The 15,124-nt window shown below is 37.2% G+C and overlaps 1 protein-coding gene across 2 annotated transcripts in view; it reads left to right on the top strand.

The window, feature by feature from the left end:
- Positions 1-15,124, top strand: part of PLXDC2 (plexin domain containing 2) — a 449,881-nt gene that overhangs the window by 390,150 nt on the left and 44,607 nt on the right. The gene's annotated exons all lie outside the window — the stretch shown is intronic.

Genomic DNA, 15,124 nt, shown 5'->3' with positions numbered 1-15,124 from the left:
TAAGAATTAGACCAATATGGAAATATATTTTATAGGCCCTTTTGTCTCTTATGTCAAGCAGGGGACAAAAATTAAACATGCAAAAAAGAACTTTTAAGTAGCTGCATACTTCAGGTTTTTCTAAGACAATTTTTAGAGAAACCTATATTGATACTTAAAAATTTGAGGAAGAAAAGTTTTACCAAAATAAGATTGTGAAAGATATTGCCTAAAATTTTTGAAGACAGTTCTTTTTCTATTAAACTATATTAGCTCAGATGTGCTTCTCTATCATAGCTTGCCGGATCTTGATAAAAGAGATTTTTTTATCAGCAACTGTTTATTCAACTCAGGAAGTGGGGGGGCGGGGGGGGGGGGGAAGGTGGGGCCTCTTCTTAGCAGCCTCTTTCATGTAAATGTGGCCCTACTGTGACATTGATCTAGACACAGTTTTACTTTTGCAGCCCCAGCTGATTTTGTAAGTCAAAATCCAATGTATACATTCTTAGGGATTTTTTTTTAAGTAATTGTAGAGATTAGTTTCTAAATTAGTCCAGGTTAAGTAACAAAAATACATCTATGTTTTCTTAGGTCACTGTATGATAAGATACATACTGTATGCATCTTTAATTTCATATCAATCCATTTGAAAGATAAGCTGCTAAGCCTCTTCATATATATCATTATTACATCAATTCTCCATTGTCTCGTGTCTGTATAATAGTGTTTTATTTCATTCATTTCTTACTTATCATAGTATTAATGCTCTAAGTAGATAGCTTTACAGATGACCATTTGCCTGTATATACTTGCTAGAAATAAATTAAAATCTCAGCACTTGAAGGGCCTTTAGCAATCCCCCAGTTGAGAATTTCTCAGAACAGGATGCTGTTTAGTTTCATGTGAACATAAGTCCTAAATTTGGTGTTATGTTATTTTGAGGGAGGGAAGTGGAGATAAATGAGTTGGAGGAGGAGTCGCCAAGAGGCTTCTGTTGTATTTGTTACATTTAATTATTAATTTGGGTAGTAGTTTCATGTGTGTTTATTATATTATTTCTATGCTGTCTCTTTTCTTTTTAATATTCTAATTATTTAGAATAAATATTCTGTAGTGCTAACAGAAAAAAAAATCCTGTGATCAAATAGGTATGAGGTACTCTGGGTGAAAGAAAATGAAAGAGGTTTCTTTGGTAGGGAGCTGTTCAAAGCTTTTAATGTTCATTCATTTATTCATTCATTAATTCCTGCTGGATGCCTGCTAATTGGAGGGCATTGTCACAGGCTTGGATCCATGATAAGTGAATGAGATTTAGCTAAATTCCCTGCTTTCGGGAGCATGCATTCTAAAGAAATTTCAAGATGGCAATAAAGATTTAGTATCTGGCATTTCTCCATTATTTGGTCATAAAACCTTTTTATAAGTTGCATCTCATGGACTTAATGCTTTGCAAAATACACTTTGGGAAGTAGTTCCCTAGAATCTTACCAATTATCCTAAGGAAAATCTTTAGTTTTATTCAATGCATCAAGGAATCATAAAACTTTGAAGATTTTCTTAAAGCAGTGCATTAGAATACGTTATGATATTGAGAAACCAAGTGGAGTAAATTCCTGATGTAAATGTAAGGTTTTTTTTTTTCCTTTCTGTCATACTGGAGAAGTTGACTGATGGATTTTCAGATGATATTTAGATCATTAATATGCAGCCATGAATCCATCAGGACTCCAAAATATCACAATAAGACTTTAATTGTGTCTATATACTGGAATTCTTTCCATGTCTAGGATTGTTTATAGGGCACTTTTTCTTAAAGTACAGTTGGAGCAGACCAACCTGGCCAGTATTCAGATAAATGTTCCTTCAAAGCAGTGCTTAAGGGAAATTACACATTACTTTTTATAGCACCTTCATCAAGATAGCATACTTATCATTGTTTTTATCTTACCGAATTTGAAGATGCAGGAAAGATTGCCATTTTAAATCTAACTTGATCAGTTGATTAAACATATTGAGAATAGAATTCAGAATTGTCCAGCCCCTCCACATCCAGGTTAACATTTTTGCAAAATGGAGGTAATAATGAAAAAGGATGCCTAATTTAAGTGTTTTCTCACATTTGTTAATTTTTTTAATGCAAGCTAATAAATGTTTGTAAATTGCTATATATTGTTGCAAAGAAATTTAGCTCATTTTATTTCTTGAATGGATTTAATTGGCTGGTTTTAAAAAGCATTTTAATTTAGAGATCTGTAGTTTTTGATGAAAAAGGGTGACATTTTTCAAAATAGTCAATATGTAGCTAGAAGCCAGTGATGCTGGCTTTAGATATTGGATTACTTTGGCTGAGTCTTTCTGGGACATTTCTGTGGGTTAAAATAGTTGATTTTCTAGTGGAATCCACAGTTGACATGATTATACATTCACTTTCCAGATTTTCCTTCATCTTTGATATGAAAGTATAAAATACTTCTGAGCAGTTGGACACCAAAGGCACACAACAGGGTTTCTCATTCACAGGACCCAAACTGAGTTACAGTCTGCTAAATCACTCTTGATGAATCTTCAATTGTGAATTGAGTTTCCTGCTACATTTAGAGTAAGACTAGGTAGAGCTTCTGGAAGTTTCAAGATAGTTTTGGGTTTAGGAAAGTTTTATTAGCCTTATGGGCTGAGTGGAAATTCTAAGACCTAAGAATAATTTGGCGAAAAGAACATGTAAACAAACCTAAACAAAGAAAATGGTATCTAATGAGCATAGGCCTCCTTAGTAAGGTGTATAACATTGATTGACCATTGTAAGTGATAGAATACAAAAACTCAGAAGAGCGAGTATAAACATGACCTTTTATCTCCAACTATACAACGATCTCCAAATAGTTGGGAGGAGGAGGAGAAGCAAAAGAAGAGGAAAAAGAAATATTTGTTGAGTATTTACTATGTTCCTGGCCCCATTCTACATGCTGTCATTTATTACTTCGTATAATTCACACAACACCCCTGTGAGTTGTTCCTATTATTATCTTCATTTTTTAGCTGAGAAAACAAAAGTACAGAAAGGTTATATGGCCAGTACGTGGCAGACCGGGGGTAGGAGTCTTTTGGGCCTTAATACAGCCTCTCAGTATGGCTGTTCTCTTACAGTCAAACTTCGAACAGGAAATGCCACTCTAAAGTATTCCGCTTACTCCTACTGTATTGTTTTCCCTTTTCTCTAACAACTGATGATACTTGTAAGTATTTGGAAATGGAATTTATTTTCTTTTCCCAGGTAATTATGCAGTAGTTTCCATCTTATCCTTTCTATGAAAATCACAGCACATCGATTGTCCTGTGTCATTGAGGAGTGTCTGAATCACTGGCATGCATTCTCCAAACTACAGGCCTACGCTGTGTTTATGTTCAAAATCTAATTTAAAATCCTTTCAGCCTTCTTGGTTTCTCCAGAAATTCAGGTTTAATTCACCATCAAGGGGTTTCTAGGATGTATTTTTTAAATGTATGTATTTCTGTGGATGGTGGTTATAAGCATTTAAAATCACATCTTGGCTTTTCAAATCCTGGCAAAAGCTTATTAGAGGAGTGCATTTCAAAGGAATGACCTAGCTATATATTAGAGTAGGTACAACTATTAAATGCCTTCTTTGGCATTTGACTAGGTTGCTTCCAAATGACACTCACCACCTAAATAGAAATGTAAATGTCTTCAAGATGCGAACTGGATAAAATTATATCCAGCGCTGAAAAGAGGTTTGCAAGTTGAATCAATGGCAGGGTCTCTTCATTAAGAAGGAAAGCCTTCAACCAGATACAGCTCAGTTTGGCAGATTGAATCGTGCCATTCTGCTACACTGCAGATGTTAAAATTATTGTAAGCTCTAAAATCCTGTGATTTGATTTTATTATTTAAAATGTGCTGACTGAGGGGTGCCTGGGTGACTCAGCCAGTTAAGCATCCCACTCTTGGTTTTGGCTCAGGCCATGATACGGTAGCTTCCTGGGTTTGAGCCCTGCATCAGTCTCTGCACTGGCAAGGTGGAGCCGGTTTGGGATTCTCTCTCTCTCCTCTCTCTCTCTCTCTCTTTCTCTCTCTCACCCTCTCTCTCTGCCCCTCCCCCGCTCTCACTATCTCTTTCAAAATATCCAAACAAACTTTAGAAAATAAATAAATAAAAATAAAATTTGTTGACTGAGATTTCTCCAAGTACCAAAACTGCATTTGTTCTTGGCTCCTCTAAATGTTCTTCTTTTTGATAGAGTGTCTTTTTAAGAATATATTTGAATATAAGTGCTTAGCTGCTAATAGCTTTTAAAGTAACAGCACTCCAGAGAGCACTGATGTGTTACGCAGGTGGTACCGTGCTTCTCATTTCTTCCTATTGCCGGGCATTTTGCTAAACCTGGATCCTGAAAGGCTGCATCCTTGAGTCCGAAAGGTGGTGTCACCCATCAGAGATGCTGAAATAGCCACATTAAGCGGTTTGCAGAACATGATCAACATGATCAAGTTCATTCTGAGGTACAAATCTGCCAAGCGGTTGATTTCACAAAGCTAAGACAGATACACTCTGAATGAACTACTGTGGAATGGCTGGTCTAAATTCTGATTTGGTCGTGTTAGTTTCTTATTTCTGAACATACCCCAAGACTTTTCAGCCAAAGATAAAGTGTTACAACATTATTCTGACTTTTCCACTAGAATACTTCTAAGGTTGTATTTTTATTACCTAGTCTCTGGTGACAGATCAAGTGTCTAGTGTTTCATTTATCATTCAGTCGAATTGTTTTTTGACTTTAATACATAAATCATCAAAGTAACATATCTTTCATTTCTCTCCCCACCTTCCCTTGCTATTTTTTTCACCTACTTCTTTCACATAGATCACAGTCTCATAAGCAAAGGGAAACTGTTATTTCCTCTTGACGGGCTATTGAATATCTATCACTTTCTGTCTCTACAACTGTAAAGTATCTTGACATTTCGTTTTATCTTTTGCTTCGTTTGGCTACTTTCCATGGTAGCACTAACTCTATTCTAAGTATATGTATGCCATAATAGTGAACATTTCTTATACTTCAGAATGTTATTTTGCATATCCCCTAGAATTAAGAATTGCTTTCGTAAAATTTTATCCAGAGTAGTGGTTCTCAACTTCTTCTGTACCTTGGAATTATCTGATTATTCTCATCTGATTTTATTATTCCAGCTTATAAAAACCCCAGTGGTCACACTGTTCTTCACACCAATTAAATCTGAACCTCTGGAGCTGATTCAGGCATCAATATTTTTTTAAAGAGACTCTTAAATACTGAGAACAAACTGAGGGTTGATGGGGGGTGGGGGAGAGGGGGAAAGTGGGTGATGGGCATTGAGGAGGACACTTGTTGGGATGAGCACTGGGTGTTGTATGGAAACCAATTTGACAGTAAATTATGGGGTTGTGGGGAACAATGGGAAAGGAGTGAACCTGAGGCCAGGAAAACTACTTAGGAGATTGTACTAGTAATCCATAAAAGAAATGCTGAGAAGCCAAAGTAGTGGCCGACGGTAGGAATAAAGAAGAGAAAATGGGCATGAGAAACACTTTGAATGAAGTAAAGCTACATAACTAATACCCAATTGGATGTGTGACTTATGTGATACAAAGTGACTAAGATGTCTCCCAGGACTTGAGCTTAGTTATCTGGGTGGGTGACGGTGCTGTTTAATGGGGGATACCAGAAGAGGACGGGTTGTGGGGGAGGCAATGAATTGAATTTGAACTTATTGATTTTGACATATCTGTGGGACATCCAAATGAAGATATATAATGGGCATTCTTCCCTGCAAATCTGAAATTCACTTGAGTAGTACAAGCAAAAGATATAAATTTAGGCATCATCATCATCATAGAAATGACAGTTGAAGTTATGAAAGTGAATGAGATCACAGAAGGATGCTATAAAAATGAAAAGGGCACAGTACAGAAAGGAGAACACAAGGTTTTGTGAAGAAAACTGCAAAGACAGATAAAGAGATAGCAAGAAAACCAATAGAATTTGCTATCATAAAACCAAAGAGAAGGAAATTTCAAGGAGGAAGTAGTGAATTATGGTGATGCTCTAGACAGGCCAAATTAAAAAAAAGAAGAAGAAGAAGAAGACGAAAAAAGAAAAAGAAAAAAGAACAGAAAGGTGACCATTAGTTTAAGTAATATGTTAACATTGGTTGAGCAGTTCTACAGTCCACAGTTACACACTCCCCAGATAGATTTTGAGAAGACTATGAATTAAGAAATTGAAGTCAACAAGGACAAGCTACTTATCAAGAAGTTTTAATGAAAAAGAAAGTAGAGACTTCTTTTGTTAATTATGTTGTTTTATTTTAGGAGCCTATTTACACGGTATAGGTGTTGAGTAGAAAGAAGACATAAAGAAAGGAATTAAAAGATGATCGAGAGTATTTGATGTATCCTCAAGTAGGGATGGATCAGTCAGCATGGATGAGAAGAGGCAGAAGTTGAGGGAATTTCATCTGTGCTTCCTGCTGTCTCAGTGTAGTAGGAGCCAAAGTAACATGGGGAGAGTAAGTGTGAGAGGTCAGAGTATGGTGTCTACGAGTGGAGAGAATCCATAAAACATTCCCAAGGGGGATGGAAAAAAGAGGCCTCCTATTAATGTGTAAAGGTCGCGCCAAAGTGTGTTTGGAGCCCACTGACCAGGTTATCATTTTAAAGGTTTTGTGACTTAAGTACTATTTTTCTTACATTTGTTTCAATTGCTGATGCTTATTTCTCCTATAATATGCTGATCTAGTTTAAGAAGCAAGGAAGGTAGGAAGGAGGGAGGGAAGGAAGGAAAGAGGATGGGAGGGAAAGAAAGAAGGAAAGAAGAGGGAAAGAGAAAGAGAGGGAGAGAAGGAAAGGAAAGGGAAGGAAGGAAGGAAGGAAGGAAGGAAGGAAGGAAGGAAGGAAGGAAAGAAGGGAAAGAAAGAAAGAAAGAAAGAAAGAAAGAAAGAAAGAAAGAAAGAAAGAAAGAAAGAAAAGAAAGGAAGAAAGAGAAAAGATATGCTATTTCTAAAAAGACATAATGATTGAGAGCCACAGGGTGGCTTAGTTGGTTAAGTGTCCAACTCTTGATTTTGGCTCAGGTTATGATCTCAAGGTTCATGTTGGGCTCTGCACTGACTGCACAGAGCCTGCTACGGCTTCTCTTTCTCTCTCTCTCTCTCTCTCTCTCTCTCTCTCTCCCCCTCCCCCACTCGCACACTTGTGCGTGTGTGTGTGTGTACTCTCTCTCTCCTCTCCTCAAAATAAATAAACAAACATTAAAATTAATTAATTAATTAAAAAGACATAATGATTAAAGAAAGGAGTTTAATCCATTAGATACTAAATTTAGCTCAGTCTTTTTCAATAGATAGGTTTTCAATGACTTGCTGTTCCATTAAGACTAATTTTCACCTTAGTTTTATACTGCATGCTTGATACAAGATTTTAAATGTATCTTGGGTAGTAAGGATAGGAGTCCTTATTTAACATTGATCCATAACAGTGCAGTAAGTTGCTGTGACCAGATGTTATTATTTCAGTTACAGTAATGAGTTAACAACTTGTTTGATAAAATTTCAACCCTAAGTGACTTCAGCACCTGTGAACATTATGTTCAACAACCAAAAACAAAAAAAAAAAAAGTACAAAATATGTAGAACTAAATGTAAATGGAATTCTAAGATATATTCGTTTAGGCTGCAGAAGGCAAGAGAGGAGGAAAAATGGATCACATAATGGATGAACACGAAGAAGAGAAATAGAAAAATAACAAATCAAATCTAGCCAGACCAATAATTATATTAACTATAAAAAAGAATAAAAACTCCATTTGAAAGCACAGATTATCAGGCTGACTTTAAAAAAGCAAGAGCCTCAATGAGATACCATTTCACACCCACGAGAATGTTTAAAACTAAAAAGACAAAACATTAATACTGATGAGGTTATGGTGCATCAGAAGTCTTTTACATTGTTCATCAGAGTGTGATATAGTACAATCACTTTGGGAAACTGACCATTTTATTTATTTATTTTAATTGTTTAATGATTATTTATTTTTGAGAGAGAGAGAGAGAGAGAGAGAGAGAGAGAGACTGAGGATGAGCAGGGGAGGGGCAGAGAGAGAAGGAGACACAGAATCCGAAGCAGGCTCCAGGCTCTGAGGCGTCAGCACAGAGCCCGACGCGGGGCTCGAACTCATGGACCATGAGATCATGACCTGAGCCGAAGTCAGATGCTTAACTGACTGAGCCACCCAAGTGCCCCAAAACTGACAATTTTATAAAATTAAACATATCTTCCTTTTGATCCAGAAATCCACTTCTATGTATCCAAGAGAAAACATATCCACAAAAATATTTACAAGAATATTCATAGCAACTGTATAAGTAATTGCCAATGACTGAAAATAATCCAGATGTTTGGCAATAGAAAAATAAATAAATTGAGTATATTCATACAATGGACTAATATTCAGCAGAAATAAAGAACAAACTAGTGATATATGCAATGACACAGATACATCTTAGAAACATCATGTTAGGCAAAAAGATCCAGGCACTACAGGGTACATATAGTATGATTTGGTTTATATGAAATTTAATACGGGTGAAACTAATCTACAATAATAGAAATCAGCATAGTGGTTGCCCGTCATGGGGTGGGATGGGGTGTGGTCAGAACTGACTGGAAAAGGCAAAAGAGAACATTCTGGGAGGATGGAAATTTCTAAAATTTGTTGAATTGTACACTTAAGATCTGTGCGTGTCAAGGCCACGAGTTTTACCTCCTTTAAGAGAAAAGAGAAATTTTAATATGCTGCTCATAAACTAGATACAGTTCTCCGAAAATTCTCATGAATAAATTCTTCCCAGCTTCTTGAAACTCTCAACTAAAGAAAGGGAAAAGGCTTGCCCTTAGCAAACCAGCCTCTCTAATTAGTAGACATTAAATTTAACACTTCTGATTATTTGATTCATGTTTTGCTTTAAATTATTCTTAGAAACTTCCCAGGTAGTTGCTAATAATGGTAAAATTGTCTAGCAATGATTGGGCTGTTTCTGTATACCCAGCACTTTTCTGATGGTTTTGCATGTTGTCTCATTTAATCTTTTCCGCACCCAATGAAGAAAGTACTATTGTAATCCCGTGTTACTCAAGAAGCATTGGGAGCATAGGGATTTACACAATCTGTTTAGGTCATGTGGTTTGTAAGGAACACAGCTGGGCTTCACCACTAAGTGATCTGGTGTCAGAGCAGGGGCTCTGTGGGGCTGCAGGGGCTGTAAATGTTGTACAGTCAGCTGTGTACCCATTTGTCTGCCATTCTCCCCCTATTAAAGCTACCCAGCATCTCAGCAAACAGAAACAGCACCAACTGCCCCATCACAGTCACAACGAGTGTTATGGCTCCTCTGTCCCCAACATTTTGAGACCAAGGTCCTTGCAACTGTAAAACTCATGGGAGTATCACATACCAATATGGGGAGAGGGGGGCATTTTACAAAGCTGATTTCATGGAAAACGTTAGGATGAGACTAGAGCTCACCTCCCAGACTGACCGTGTTCTACCCCACATACAGCAGGTGGAACTTTATATTTCAAGAAACTTGATATCCCCGGACCTCAGGAGCAGGCATTTATGGTAAACACAATTTCATAGTGTCTTTCTTCCCAAGCAGTCTACCTGATTCTGTCCCTCTTAGGGGCATTATGTGCACAAAGTTTTGTCCACATGGATGCTAAGCACTGCTGCAAAACTGGCTCTCAGAGGTTTTAATTTTTTCTTTCTACCTGATATATGGGCACTGTTTATTAGATCTGTTACCACAAATTAAAATGAAATTCCAGGCTTAACCTCACCTTTTTTCCAGTTTCTGATTCTGGCTCTTTAAGATACATAGCACATACCTGTAGTCCCACCCATTTACCCTCCTGGAGGACTGTTTATATCAAACCACCACAAATAACAAAAGGGTTGTATGGTTGTTAAGAACATGAAGGACTAAGGGGTGCCTGGGTGGCTCAGTCGGTTGAGCGTCCGGCTTTAGCTCAGGTCATGATCTCCATGAGTTCGAGCCCTGCGTCGGGCTCTGTGCCTACAGCTCAGAGCCTGGAACCTGCTTCAGATTCTGTCTCCCTCTCTCTCTCTCTGCCCCTCTCCTGCTCATGTTCTGTCTCAAAAATAAATAAAAACATTTTTAAAAAATTTAAAAAGATAAAAAAAGAACATGAAGGACTAAGGTTTTTATTAATTCTGGGGCAGACACACAGGCCAAAATGACATCTTTAGCAACTAAATTAAAGACATAGTTTCTTAGGAAACCCAAAGATTTTCATTAATGTTGAGCATAAACTCAGATGTCAAAGAACTTGGGATTTATTTAATAATATTGAATTAAAAGTCAGCACTTTTGAAAAGAAGTTGCTTATGGGGCATCTGGTTGGCTCAGTTGGTTGAGCATCCGACTCTCTCGGCTATGGTCATGATCTTGTGGTTCGGGAGTTGCAGGCCTGCGTCAGACTCTGCGTTGACAGTGTGGAGCCTGCTTGGGATTCTCTCTCTCCATCTCTCTCTGCCCTTCCCGTGTGTGCTCTCTCTCTCTCTCAAAATAAATAAATAAACGTTTGTTACAAATAGAAGTTGCTTATGAATAATCACTGAAAGGTTGATTTTATTTAGATAGTGTGCATTTAGATAGTATACTGTACCTCAGCAGCCGGGCTTTTTGTTTTTCAAATAATGGCTTCAGGTTCTATCTTACATGCCCCATGTACCAACTACTGCTGTGGTCTGGGGATGGACAGTTAAAGGACCTTGGTGGCCTATTTTCCTAGTGGTGGGTATACAGTGCAGGTGCATGGGAGGTAGAGCTTGATCTCTCCGCTGGAAAAGCTATTGATGAGATGCCCTTGGATTCATACACTTGAACTTCAGTGGGAGAATGGATCCAATTTCCGTAAATAATTTCAAGAAGGCCTGGCATTGGCCTGCCAGTGCAGCCATGATTAAGAGGAGTGGAGATCCTAGGGTCTATATTAGCTAAGTGGCATATATACACACACTTGTCTTCCCACACTGATAGGAGCCAGGTGAGGAGAGTTTTTCCTCCACGCTGAGAAAATCTGATGGATTCGGTAGGGAAGTAAACATTCATTATGGTACTCATAGGTTTGTATGTAAATGACCTTTCTTAACATAGGTGACCTCATTCTGGAATGGATGGGGTTAATGGCTTGAGGAGTCACTCTGTTCGGTACCCCCCCCACCCCGATCTTAAAAGTACTTTTGTCAGCCGTATTTTTGGCATTTTGTATTCACTGTGAATACATTCATTAGGAAAACTCTAAATTTTTTTCTGTAATTTAAAACCCTGATTTCTTAACCGTTGCAACGGCTTGGCATGGAATTAAAAGAGAAACTATTTCTGTGAAACTCTTTAGTTTAACATTTGGATGGGCAACTTAGGTGCTAAGATCTCTTTTCTTTGGATTATTTTGTAGAAGTAGAGACACGTTGTGTTTTTCAAAAGTGATTTTTAAATATATTTTTAGATGGAGAAGACAACTTTATACAAAGACAGCTTTGTATAGAAAGCTGATGGTAAGAAAAGCTTAAAAGTTAGGTTTTATAAAGATCTCGGTTGCTGAAAGCATTAGATGCATATGCAGACTGTTTTCAAAAAGTAGTACATACACATAAGAAGTGAAAAGTGATAATGGATCATTCCAGAGACTGACTTTTTGGGTCTTATGGCAATTGTAATCACTATAAATCCCCTCTTTTTAGCTGCTCTCACATACACATACACTAAAGCACCAATCACATAATGAAGCTACAAGCAGACTGGGTGGTGACTGCTTTCCCAAATCCCTCATTTTGATGGAATCAAGCATTTTTTTTTTTTTAATATGATTTCACGGGAATCTTATTTAGCTTCCTTTTCCTAAGATAAAAGGTAGCGGATTATTGTTTAAAAAGGATTGTCATCCCCTAAGCTCTTTTAGGCCAGAATATTTTATATGTTTGCCTGAATGAAATTTCACAGCTGCCCTGTAGTAGCACAGGCTGCAAAAGAGAAGCCGGGCCAGCTGGCCTGCCAGATATTGTCCTCACCGTACATAATGCACTTAGCTGTGTTCTGTGCACCCATTCTAATATCTTTTCACAGTTCTTACCCAAATCCTTCCTATGGAGATGTCATAATGTGAATTCTGAATGTATTGTCCCAGTGACACATATTGTGGGTGATGTATAATAATTGTATAATAGTTCTGATGGATTCTTAATACCTGACTAGTATCGACAGATTCACAAGCATCAAGAAAATAGTAACACCAGAAGAAACTCTGAATGAAGTCGGGGTCATGATCATGGATGTAGAAATATCAAAGAGTTAAGAGGAAAAATATATGAGCTACAAAATAAGATCAGTTACAAGGGAAATTTCCAAAGGAAAGTCAATTTAGCTAAAAATGTTATCACTTGATTTTCCTCCATTACATGCTTTAGGTTATAAATGGGTTAGATAATATTCCACAGGGAAAATTGTGTGTCTCTGTGTGTGTTTTTTTTTAATTTTTTTTTTAACATTTTATTTATTTTTGAGACAGGGAGAGACAGCATGAACAGGGGAGGGGCAGAGAGAGAGGGAGACACAGAATCGGAAACAGGCTCCAGGCTCTGAGCCGTCAGCACAGAGCCCGACGCGGGGCTCGAACTCACGGACCGTGAGATCGTGACCTGAGCTGAAGTCGGCCGCTTAACCGACTGAGCCACCCAGGCACACCTCTGTGTGTGTTTTTAATCCAAAAATGGAACACTAACATTGTAAGCACTCGTAGTTTAACTTTATTACGAAGTTTTAAAAAAGAACATTTTGACTTCACGTGTATAAGATTTATGCATTTTGCACAAACTTGTGCAAGACTTTAACCCATGAGCCTCTTGGTCCCCAAAGGGTATTAATACATTGAGGAATTTATGGACTGTAATGTTTGATTTTAAAGCCAAGAGAATAGTTAGTTCTAAAGTGAATAAAATTTCAGACCAGGAGTATTTCTATTTTAGTTTTACTTTATTCTTGGATTTTAATTACTGGCAAGATTTAATAGTGGGTACAACTCATTTTAGCAATGTATTAATATCTTTTTAACATATTGAAGAATTATACTTCTAAATACCAAATATCAGTGTCACCTGCATGTAAATCCTGAAAAAAAAAAAATAATCAGTCATAGAACAAGAAAGGTAGAGGTTTAAAATCTGATGCTACACTTTGAAGAGACAACCTATCCATTTTTTTCTCTTTTTTCCTCTTCTTTCTTCTATCTTCGTCTTTCTTTCATCTTTCCTCTTATTAATAGTTTATAAACTTTTCTTGGAGAGTAGCAAATGAAACACATTTACATGAGGTCTTGAATGTTTTTAATATGTATTTAATGCTTCTTAAAAATCTGTTGTCTTTGCTATCATGGTAGCTAAAACACACCCCAAAGTAGCAGATTGCTTAGATAAACTGGACAATTCTCACAGTCTTTCCTGTGTGCCAATATTGATCTGCATTTTATAAAGTATTAAAAAGCTAGGAGCTCATAGGTCATTCAGTGGATCAGATGAGAGTATATTATCTTTGATACTATTGATTTCTGAGCTTCATTTATGTTTTAAGTTATGTCTTCAGTAGAGTAGCAAAAAGTGGCCTTGATTGGATAGGCTTTTCACATGTATCTATATACTTCCTCTTTTTGGCTCTGAGGCTCCGTTTTATTGTATCTTATTATCCTTTATCATTAATTCGTCTTATTTAAATACACAATTGAAGACAAAAAAGCTAAGGATTTGAACTGTCCTATGCATAATACTGTATGTGTGTGAGGATAATTCTTTGGCTTTTTGTTCACTTTCAGACATGGACAAAAGAGCATAAGATATTCCTAAGAATGGGGACACCTGGGTGGCTCAGTCAGTTAAGCGTCCTACTCTTCTTCATCTGGGCTCAGGTCGTGATCTCACAGTCATGAAATGGAGCCACGCATCAGGCTCCATGCCCAGCACGTGTGAGATTCTCTCTCTCCCTCTCCCTCTGTCTCCCTCTCTTTCTCTCTCTCCCAAAATAAAGGGGGAAGGGAGGGTAAGATATTTCTAAGAATAGAGTAAGAGTTTGAGTCTTCAGACTAGGTTTCTCGTGACCTTTTGGAATATCCCTCCCGACTCCTCATGGGCTCTCATGAGTTTAAGTTTGTACCTGAAATAGATTCAAGGTTTTCTTTGACCCAATTCTATATGCCAGTGTCTAATAACAATCAGTCAAACCACAGGAATGAATGACTATTTCTAAAATTGACATCTTTGCCTATTGTCTCTTCTAAAGGATTGAAACTCATTTCAGCCGTCTGCCCTCTACGTGAATGAACTAAATTTCAATTATGGAAGTTGCTAGCACTTGCTTACACTTTGTACATTTCAATTTTGTATTTGAGGTGATCATCACTTTTAACATAAATGATCTCCCGAAACCTGTTTGCAGGTACCCATGAGTGTGCAAACCCAGTGCCATTTAATGGAGCAGTGATATTAAACTGGAAACCAAATAGTGAAAGAATTTAAAATCAAAACACATCAAGGGAGTGATCACTTCATCTCCAAATTCAACCTTTTAATATGCCATCATAATACTTGTTAGTAGAGAACGCAGCTAGAGTAGAGAAGTAGAAAACTTGCTTAAATAATATGAAAATGAGAAAATAGGTTCTCCAGAAATATTTGTGCAATTTTGGCCACTCCATTAAGATGACCACTCTGAAGCATTTGGAAATAGCACTTGCTTGGGACACAAAGATGCCTCTGTAATATTTTGGAATTTAATTTGTTGTATTTCTCCTTAAATGGTTTGCCCTAATTATACCACAGTGTATAGTCCTATGCACAGTCATAGATCCCTAAATATTTACTTTGTCTCTTGGCTAGCAATATTTTGAGAGTCTGTGAAGATGGTTTATTTTGTTGCAATCATCATCCAAAACTGTTCTAAAATATTTATTTGGCTAGTAACAGACTAGACTCTGTACAGATTTCATTAGACATGAAATGGTGTCTTCACATCTATACCAGC

The sequence above is a fragment of the Neofelis nebulosa genome, chromosome 8 (assembly GCF_028018385.1).
Source record: "Neofelis nebulosa isolate mNeoNeb1 chromosome 8, mNeoNeb1.pri, whole genome shotgun sequence".
Taxonomy (NCBI): Eukaryota; Metazoa; Chordata; class Mammalia; order Carnivora; family Felidae; genus Neofelis; species Neofelis nebulosa.
This window is presented reverse-complemented; position numbering and strand designations above follow the sequence as displayed.